This window comes from Ranitomeya imitator, chromosome 1 (genome assembly GCF_032444005.1).
Source record: "Ranitomeya imitator isolate aRanImi1 chromosome 1, aRanImi1.pri, whole genome shotgun sequence".
Classification (NCBI taxonomy): domain Eukaryota; kingdom Metazoa; phylum Chordata; class Amphibia; order Anura; family Dendrobatidae; genus Ranitomeya; species Ranitomeya imitator.
The window spans coordinates 880,634,093-880,644,008 of NC_091282.1; the positions used below are offsets into that span (position 1 = coordinate 880,634,093).

Sequence of the window (9,916 nt, forward strand, 5' to 3'; positions counted from 1 at the left end):
AGAAGGGTAATTTGTTTTAATAGCACTAGCGGCAGTTAAACGCTTTTTTAGAAATTTATCCATGTCTGATTGCGAAGTTAGAGTATTGGCTTTAGTTGATCTAGGCGTTTTGGTGCTGGATTTAACCATTGTGCACTGTTTCAGGTTATAAAAGAATGCTTCTAGCTCCTCCTCTAGCTGTCTGCAGAAGATATTATAGTTTCATCTTTTTGGGTTCACGACAGTCACTAAGTTTGTCAGTTTTACTGCTTCAATCAGGGCAGTAATGCACAGAGAGATCTGCAGTTCTGAGGGAATATTAAAGCTGATAAATCCCTTATGCGACCAGTAGGTGTCAGTGCAGGTCTGCTTAAGCTCACATGAGCAATCTAGCGTCTTTTGCAGAAGTTTCACTATACTTCTCTGGATTTGGGCTCTTAGGAGAGGGCAGTAATCGTTTGGAGTTTGATTTATATTGCCCTTGTTTTACTTTATCCTATGTGCACTAAGGAGGGATGGTGAACTTTGGTAGTTCAATTTGTGCACTTTCTTGGTCTAGGGATCTATTGTGCCCAGTGCTCCTCTCTCTGTGGGGTTTGTTGTGCTCTCTGGTTCCAAGAGCATAAACTGTCAGGGGGTCACTAGTTCACCTCTGCAAAGACCCGACCACCCCGGTCTCAGCTCCCGCAGCCCCAGCAGCCAGCACTCCCCAGCCACCGCTCACCTCCCGTCAGGCAGTCACCTCTCCGCACCACACTCCCCGCTGGCGAGAAGTATGGCCACTAGGTGTCAGTGGAGTACCAGTCACCGCAGGCTGCTTATGTGAGATCTCAGATTAACAAAGTGTCTTATGGAGCTGTGGTTTCGTTTTATAACCCGAGAAGTGAGCTTGTCCCCCAGGGGAATCTTCAGCGGTCTAGCTCCTGTTCAGGTGTACCACGGTGAGTAGAAAAATCACTTATATAGGCTTGTTTGCACAGTGGCAGGGAGGGTGACCCCAGTACGATTGGAGGATGTAGTATTTGGGGTAAGGAGGAGAGGGCTAGCAGGTAATATTGTGTGCAAGTGGGCTTCCTCTGTCTCAGGATGTATATAATTCTGACAGGCAGGTCTCTGTGAGCTTAATCCTCTCTGGTGTGGTGGAAGGATCACTCCCAGACAGGGCAGCTAGCTTCTCCAATCAGTTCCAAGCAGCAGGCACGCAGCACCACAGTTTCCGTCCCTCTATATCCCTGCCCCCTCCCAGGGCCGACAGGGCTCCTCTCTGCCGTGCGGTGCAGCTAGCAGGGGTCTGTTCAGGGGGTCAAATGCCAGCAACACCACTCGGCCGACTCCTATCAGGGGAGCTGTGGCCGCAAGCAGCCTCTCCTCACCTCTCCCGACGTCTGGATGGAGCCGGTGCCGCTGCACTTCGCCAGCAGCTGCCGCGGTGATCTGTGCCTCCGTGTGCCGGTCAGGGGGATGTACTTCTCTGAGGGGCCGCTCTGGAGCCCACACCAGACAGTGAGTTGTGGGGGTTTCCTCCCGCGGCGCGTTCTCTCCACTTTAGGAGCAGCGCGGCTGGAGAATGCTGCAGGGGCCGGCGGGCGGGCTACTTCTTCTATGTGTCCCCGGTTACAGACACGAGGCGCACGCTGGTAAGCGTTAAGGGCCCGGATGTCTCCAATGAAGGGGGCTCCTTCACTCTATCAGGGCCACTTCACCCGCGGGGGGATGGGGGTCGGGTACAGCCTCCCAGGCAGGACGCGGTCAGGGAGTACCTCCAGCCGGCTTCAGGCCTGGTCCTAGGCCTCGATCCTCTGCTGCGCTCCCAGCCTGTGTGAACAGTTAAAAAGGCCAAATGCAGGCTCCACTGTCTTCAGGGAGGTAGATGACACCCTTCAGTGGTGCGGATGGGACTTGTTGATCTTTAGATTGAGCAGATTGTGGCAGTTGTTAATGGAGCTCAGAGAACACGCGTCCTTCTCTCTCAGCTGCAGGCCACGCCCCCCGTGGACTCTTTATTTGATATTTTGATTTTGTAGTAATTTCTGCCTTCCTTTTCTTCATAGATTCCTAGCAACCGGTGAATCCCTGTCTTCCCTACATTTTCAATTCAGACTGGGCATTTCCACAATATCAGGAATAGTGAGGCACACTTGCCGTGGACTGTGGGACTGTCTGCATGAAGAATACATTCCACATCCCATAATGCAGACATGGTTGGAAGTAGCTGACAGATTCCTGGAAGTGCCAGTTTCCCAATTGCTTGGGTGCGGTGGACGGGAAACACATCCGTATCGTGAAACCGGCTGGTTCTGGATCTCAGTATTTCAACTACAAGTAGTACTTTTCAATCGTGCTGATGGCCATCGCGTATGGCCGTTCTAATGATTCGCAAGTTTTCAAACTGTCTTCTATGGGGCGGCATTTATATGGCCAAACCTTTCAATTTCCCCCCCCAAGACCACTGCCTCAAACCTCTGAGCCACCAATGCCATTTGTATGTGTTGGGGATGAAGCTTTTCAGCTTTCAGAGCATCTTTTGAAACCCTACTCCAGCCGTGGTTTAACCAATACTAAAAGAATTTTCAACTACAGACTCACACGTGCAAGGAGAATGGTGGAGTGTGCGTTTGGGATCCTAACCGCCAAATGGAGAGTTCTCTTGACATCCATAAACTTAAAGACAGACACTGTGGATGAGGTGGTGAAAGCGTGTGTTGTCCTACACAATTGTGTTATATCCAAGGAACAGCTTTCCATTGAGGACCACTCTGCCGAAACCACCTTGATGGATTATAGCAACCAGACATACAGAAGTTCTGCCACAGTTTCCAGAATACGGGATCACTTTGCAGAATATTTTAGTTCGCCCTAAGGAAGAATACACTGGCAGGATGATAGAGTTTAAACATGTTGTATGTACCTAGTAATTACTTTAACCTTTACCCATGTTGTGTACCTGTTGTTTTTACCTTACCCATGTTGTGTACCAGTTTGGTTTTTACCCTCATGTTGCGTACCTGTTTGGGTTTACCTTTTACCCATGTTGCGTACCTGTTGTTTTTACCTTTACCCATGTTGTGTACAAGTTAGGTTTTCACCCTCATGTTGCGTACCTGTTTGTGTTTACCTTTTACCCATGTTGGGTACCTGTTTGAGTTTATTTTTAAACCAAGATTTGCATCTTTTTTGGTTTTACCCAAAGTACTACTGTTACTAATAAACCTTTTCTAACAAAAGTCTTATTTGTGCCTAATGAATAAATACAAGAGAGTTTTCAACCAAAAAAATTTTATTAACCTAACGTAACAACACGCCAAAAAATGGGATACTAAATGTTTTCATATGTCGGGGTGGAGATAATATCGGAGGGACTGTCTGATAGGGACACTTCGACAGTGGGAGTGTGGAGAGAGGAATGTGATGGTGGTGGAGATTGTTCAACGGTTAGGGGTGAAGGAGTGGAGAAAGCAATTGAGCGGGTGGACAAGAAAGTGGGATTCGGGTTAGAAATTTGGTAGGATGGAGGGGTGTAGGAAATGTTTTGTGAGGATTGGGTGGCAGAATGAGTGATGTGTGTAGAAGATGTTTGGGAAGAGGGTGATAGAGTCTGTTGGAAGTGGGCAGGGAGAGGAGGCGAGGATGAAGTAGATGGGAAGTTGTATGGGTCGGGATCATCATATGGGTGGGAAGTGGCACGGGCGGGAGGCTGGTAGTGTGGATGGTGGGAAGGGGCACGGGGCTGGTGGTGTGGCTGGTGGGAAGGGGCACGGGAATGCGGATAGTGTTGTGGTTGTTGGGACGGGGCACGATGTGGATGATGGCTAGTTGGGCGGGATGGGGCAAGGTCAGTTTGGCGATACGGGTCAGGAGGATGGTACTGGCTGTAGTGGTGGACAGTGGAGGAAGGGGGGCCAGTTGGAGGATGGTTGGAAAGACTATCTGCTCTAGAGGCAATTAGCGCTAGAGTAGACTGGCAGGATTCCATTACTTGCATCTGCTGAGAAATAGATAGCGTCTCCATTTGCTCAAGCACCGACTGAAAAAAAGTGTTGTTCGGTGACTGTTTTGCCTCTGAACGCATCGTTACCAGAAGTGTAAACTACAGTGTAAATGGCTGTAAATCCTGCAGCCATTTGCTCGGACAAAACTTTCAGACAGTTCTGGAACGATGCGTTCAGGTGCAAGAACTCGGGAGCATAACTATGTACCTGACCCCTCTGGCGAAACCGCCCCGATGCTACAGGTGTACTAGAGGTGGCTGCAGCAGAGGGGTGGGGTACAGGAAACGCTATGTTCTCACCAGCAGCTACATGCAATGGAACCGGCCAGGATGCTCCAGCGCTCGTGGATGGGAAAGAGGGATCAGTAGAGTGGGAAGGTGCAGAGTGGGAAGGTGCAGAGGGTTCCTCACTGTCAAAGTGTCCCTCGGTGGCGGCCTCCTGAGGGATCGCCCCAGAAGTGTTCAATTGTGCTGCAGGCTCCCGAGTGCTCCCAACGGTACTGTGGAAAAAGAGAGAAACAAACAATTAATATACTGTCATTGCATGGCCCTGGCTGAAAGAGCAAAAGAGGTTAGACATGTTAAACATTAGTGCATGTGGTGGGTAATATTTACCTTCGGGTGACCGTTGTTGACCTGAGGAACGACAGGGCCCTTGCGTATTTGTACGTGCTCCTGCATCCTCCAGATCCACTCAGGGCCCGCATCTCTTTATTGAACTCCTTCTTAAAGCGATCCCTGATCGACCGCCACCTTTTCACAATCCGCTCACCTGTTAAAATAGGAGAAAGACAACTTGGTTAGAAACAGCATTTTAGAATGCATCACCAAAACTGAACTGAGGATACTTACGTTCTTGAATCTGGGCCTGAACATCTAGGTCCTTCCACCTCGGAATCAATTCACAGCAGATTTGCTCCCAGAGTCGACGGGTCACTGAGAGATCAGCATGGCGGCGGTCACCCATATACCACAATGGCTCCCTGTCTCTGACAAGATCGATGAGGAGGTCAATATCAAGGCCGACCTCCTCACCGTCCGAATCTTCAGCACGCTGTGAAACCTGTTTGAAAAGGGGAAAAAAATTAACAACAAATTTGAAACATTGCTAACCTCCACCCAAAAAATATCAAAAAACCTACACGACGACGGCCGCCACGTGAATGTCGCCGACGACCCTGGGAGCCACTGGAAGGACCTATTGCTTGGGCACCAGATTCAGAACTCTAGAAGAGAAAAATAAAAAATTATGTGCTTGTTGGTAGCCATTCTATGTGTTGTGTGCCATGTGATATATATGTTTTGTATGTGTTGTGTGAGGTTTGAAAGTATCAGTTGCTATGTATTTTGACGTAAGAACCTTGTGTTATGTTTTTGTGTGTAGTGTAGGGTGTGTTTCCGCAATACATCACAGATACATACCAATTGTGAGCCCTCTCCGTGGGTTTCTCCACCCCTTCCCTCATCTTCGGGCACCACCTCTTCTCCTGGGGACTCAGCCTCATCAGCTTCCTACGGTGAAAGATAAAGAAATACATGATACACACACACACACCTTAGCTTCATACTAACCTCTGTGCGTTGATGGCGAGGAGGAGGAGGGCTCCCCGAAGACATGGCTGCAGGCTCTCGGCTCTGTGGCTGGCTCTCGGCTCTGTGGCTGGCTCTCGGCTCTGTGGCTGGCTCTCGGCTCTGTGGCAGGCTCTCGGCTCTGTGGCAGGCTCTCGGCTCTGTGGCAGGCTCTCGGCTCTGTGGCAGGCTCTCGGCTCTGGCTGGCTCTCGGCTCTGTGGCTGGCTCTCGGCTCTGTGGCTGGCTCTCGGCTCTGTGGCAGGCTCTCGGCTCTGTGGCTGGCTCTCGGCTCTGTGGCAGGCTCTCGGCTCTGTGGCAGGCTCTCGGCTCTGTGGCAGGCTCTAGGGCAGGCTTCTGGCTCCTTCCGTCTTGTCAGGGTGTGGCAGGGTGTTGGCTCTTCTGCTTTTGGGCTGCAAATGGCTGAAGGCCTCATGGCCCTGCTTTATATATAGTCCAGGGGGCTGATCAAAGTTTTTTGAGCATGCTCAGTGCAAAAAGCCGGATACGACTTTTTCCGCTTTCCGGCGTCCATAGGCATGCATTGTTGTAAAAAGCTGGAAAGGCCGGATCCGGCCTTTCCGGCTTTTTCGCCGGAGACAAAAAAATGTTACAGTAGACGTTTTTTCCAGACGCCGAAATCGACTTGACGCCGGATCCGGCATCACACCGGAAGGACCGCTGGCCCATCCGGCATCAATAATATTCAATGGGGGAAATGCCGGATCCGGTTTCTCCGGTTTTCTATCCGGTTTTTATCGGAAGAGCCGGAATTCGCCTGAAACAAAAAACCTGATGTGTGAATGCAGCCTAAGTCAGTGCAGTCCCCATAGGGAAACACAAGGGCAGAATCAGATACCATCCCTGAACAGCCCCTGGAAATTACCTAGGACTTCCCAGATGCCAGAAAACCGACAACTCATCAATGAGTGAGGACGTTCCATTTCCTTCAACATTATTGTTTTTGTTTATCTGATCCACTTTTGAAGTGGTTGGTTTTAAGGTTCTAATTTTAATATATCTTATCCACCACTGGCCTTTTGTTTGCATTGTCTAACCCACTATGCACTTTAAGAACCATAGTATTTAATATGTACAGCTCTGGCAAAAATTAAGAGACCACCACATCAAAACCCTGTCATGGGCAGCCCTATCTCCAGACCGGAACCCCATTGAAAACCACTGTAATGTAATCCAAGAGGATGATGGATAGTCACAAGCCATCAAAGAAGAACTGCTTACATTTTTGTGCCAAAAGAAGTGTGAAAAACTGGTAAAAAGCATGCCAAGACGCATGAAAGCTGTGATTAAAAATCATGGTTATTCCACAAAATAGTGATTTCCGAACTCTTCCTGAGTTAAAACATTAGTATTGTTGTTTCTAAATGATTATGAACTTGTTTTCTTTGCATTATTTGAGGTCTGAAAGCACTGTTTTTTTTTAATTTTGGCCATTTTTCTTTTTCAGATTAAAAATACAAAATTTATTGCTGAGAAATTAAGAGACATGTTGTCAGAAGTTTTTAGAATAAATAAACAATTTACATTTTATTCAAAAATATCCCTATAAAGAGAAAAATAACACAAACTGAACATTTTGCAGTGGTCTCTTAATTTTTGCCAGAGCTGTATATATGCCAGTGCATACTATCTATATCATAAATACTCAAGGGTATTCCACCTCCTCATTTAAATACAGTGGGTATGGAAAGTATTCAGACCCCTTTAAATTTTTCACTCTTTGTTTCATTGCGGCCATTTGGTAAATTCAAAAAAGTTTATTTTTTCACATTAATGTACACTCTGCACCCCATCTTGACTGAAAAAAAACAAATGTAGAAATTTTTGCAAATTTATTAAAAAGAAAAACTGAAATATCACATGGTCATAAGTATTCAGACCCTTTGCTCAGACACTCATATTTAAGTCACATGCTGTCCATTTTCTTGTCATCCTCCTTGAGATGGTTCTACTCCTTCATTGGAGTCCAGCTGTGTTTAATTGAACAGATAGGACTTGATATGGAAATGCACACACCTGTCTATATACAACTTCACAGCTCACAGTGCATGTCAGACCAAATGAGAGTCATATGGTCAAATTAACTGGCCAAGGAGCTCAGAGACAGAATTGTGGCAAGGCACAGATCTGGCCAAGGTTACAACAGAATTTCTGCAGTACTCAAGGTTCCTAAAAGCACAGTGGCCTCCATAATCCTTAAATGGAATAAGTTTGGGACCACCAGAAGTCTTCCTAGACCTGGCCGTCCAGCCAAACTGAGCAATCGTGGGAAAAGAGCCTTGGTGAGAGAGGTAAAGAAGAACCCCAAGATCACTGTGGCTGAGCTCCAGAGATGCAGTAGGGAAATTAGAGAAAGTTCCACAAAGTCGACTATCAATGCAGTCCTCCTCCAGTCGGGCCTTTATGGCAGAGTGGCCTGACAGAATCCTCTCCTCAGTGCAAGACTTATGAAAGCCTGCATAGAGTTTGCTAAAAACACATGAAGGACTCCCAGACTATGAGAAATACAATTCTCTGGTCTGATGTGATGAAGATAGACATTATTGGTGATAATTGTAAGTGGTATGTGTGGAGAAAACCAGGCACTGCTCATCACCTGACCAATACAATTCCAACAGTGAAACATGGTGGTGGCAGCATTATGCTATGGGGGTGTTTTTCAGCTGCAGGGACATGATGACTGGTTGTCATTGAAGGAAACATGAATGCGGCCAAGTACAGAGATATCCTGTATGAAAACCTCTTCCAGAGTTCTCTGGACCTCAGACTTGGCCGAAGGTTCACCTTCCAACAAGACAATGACCCTAAGCACACAGCTAAAATAACAAAGGAGTGGCCTCAGAACAACTCTGTGACCATTCTTGACTGGCCCAGCTAGAGCCCTGACCTATACCTAATTAACCCCTTCATGACCCAGCCTATTTTGACCTTAAAGACCTTGCCGTTTTTTGCAATTCTGACCAGTGTCCCTTTATGAGGTAATAACTCAGGAACGCTTCAACAGATCCTAGCGGTTCTGAGATTGTTTTTTCGTGACATATTGGGCTTCATGTTAGTGGTAAATTTAGGTCAATAAATTCTGAGTTTATTTGTGATAAAAACGGAAATTTGGCGAAAATTTTGAAAATTTTGCAATTTTCACCTTTTGAATTTTTATTCTGTTAAACCAGAGAGTTATGTGACACAAAATAGTTAATAAATAACATTTCCCACATGTATACTTTACATCAGCACAATTTTGGAAACAAAATTTTTTTTTGCTAGGAAGTTATAAGGGTTAGAATTTGACCAGCGATTTCTCATTTTTACAACGAAATTTACAAAACCATTTTTTTTAGGGACCACCTCACATTTGAAGTCAGTTTGAGGGGTCTATATGGCTGAAAATACCCAAAAGTGACACCATTCTAAAAACTGCACCCCTCAAGGTACTCAAAACCACATTCAAGAAGTTTATTAACCCTTCAGGTACTTCACAGCAGCAGAAGCAACATGGAAGGAAAAAATGAACATTTAACTTTTTAGTCACAAAAATTATCTTTTAGCAACAATTTTTTTATTTTCCCAATGGTAAAAGGAGAAACTGAACCACGAAAGTTGTTGTCCAATTTATCCTGAGTACACTGATACCTCATATGTTGGGGTAAACCACTGTTTGGGCGCACGGCAGGGCTTGGAAGGGAAGGAGCGCCATTTGACTTTTTGAATGAAAAATTGGCTCCACTCTTTAGTGGACACCATGTCACGTTTGGAGAGCCCCCGTGTGCCTAAAAATTGGAGCTCCCCCACAAGTGACCCCATTTTGGAAACTAGACGCCCCAAGGAACTTATCTAGATGCACAGTGAGCACTTTGAACCCCCAGGTGCTTCACAAATTGATCCGTAAAAATGAAAAAGTACTTTTTTTTCACAAAAAATTCTTTTAGCCTCAATTTTTTCATTTTCACATGGGCAACAGGATAAAATGGATCCTAAAATTTGTTGGGCAATTTCTCCCGAGTACACCAATACCTCACATGTGGGGGTAAACCACTGTTTGGGCACATGGTAAGGCTCGGAAGGGAAGGAGCGCCATTTGACTTTTTGAATGAAAAATTATCTCCATCGTTAGCGGACACCATGTCGCGTTTGGAGAGCCCCTGTGTGCCTAAACATTGGAGCTCCCCCACAAGTGACCCCATTTTGCAAACTAGACCCCCCAAGGAACTTATCTAGATGCCTAGTGAGCCCTTTAAACCCTCAGGTGCTTCACAAATTGATCTGTAAAAATGAAAAAGTACTTTTTTTCACAAAAAAATTTTTTTGCCTCAATTTTTTCATTTTCACATGGGCAATAGGATAAAATGGATCATAAAATTTGT

General features: G+C 46.2%; 1 long non-coding RNA gene across 1 annotated transcript; it reads left to right on the forward strand.

Annotated features, from left to right (window-relative positions):
• Window positions 1-1,129: 1,129 nt before the first annotated feature.
• LOC138652373 (uncharacterized) lies at window positions 1,130-3,203 on the forward strand. Its single transcript, XR_011315633.1, has 2 exons — window positions 1,130-1,482; window positions 2,031-3,203. It is a non-coding gene; the product is annotated as an uncharacterized lncRNA (long non-coding RNA).
• The last annotated feature ends 6,713 nt before the right edge of the window (window positions 3,204-9,916 follow it).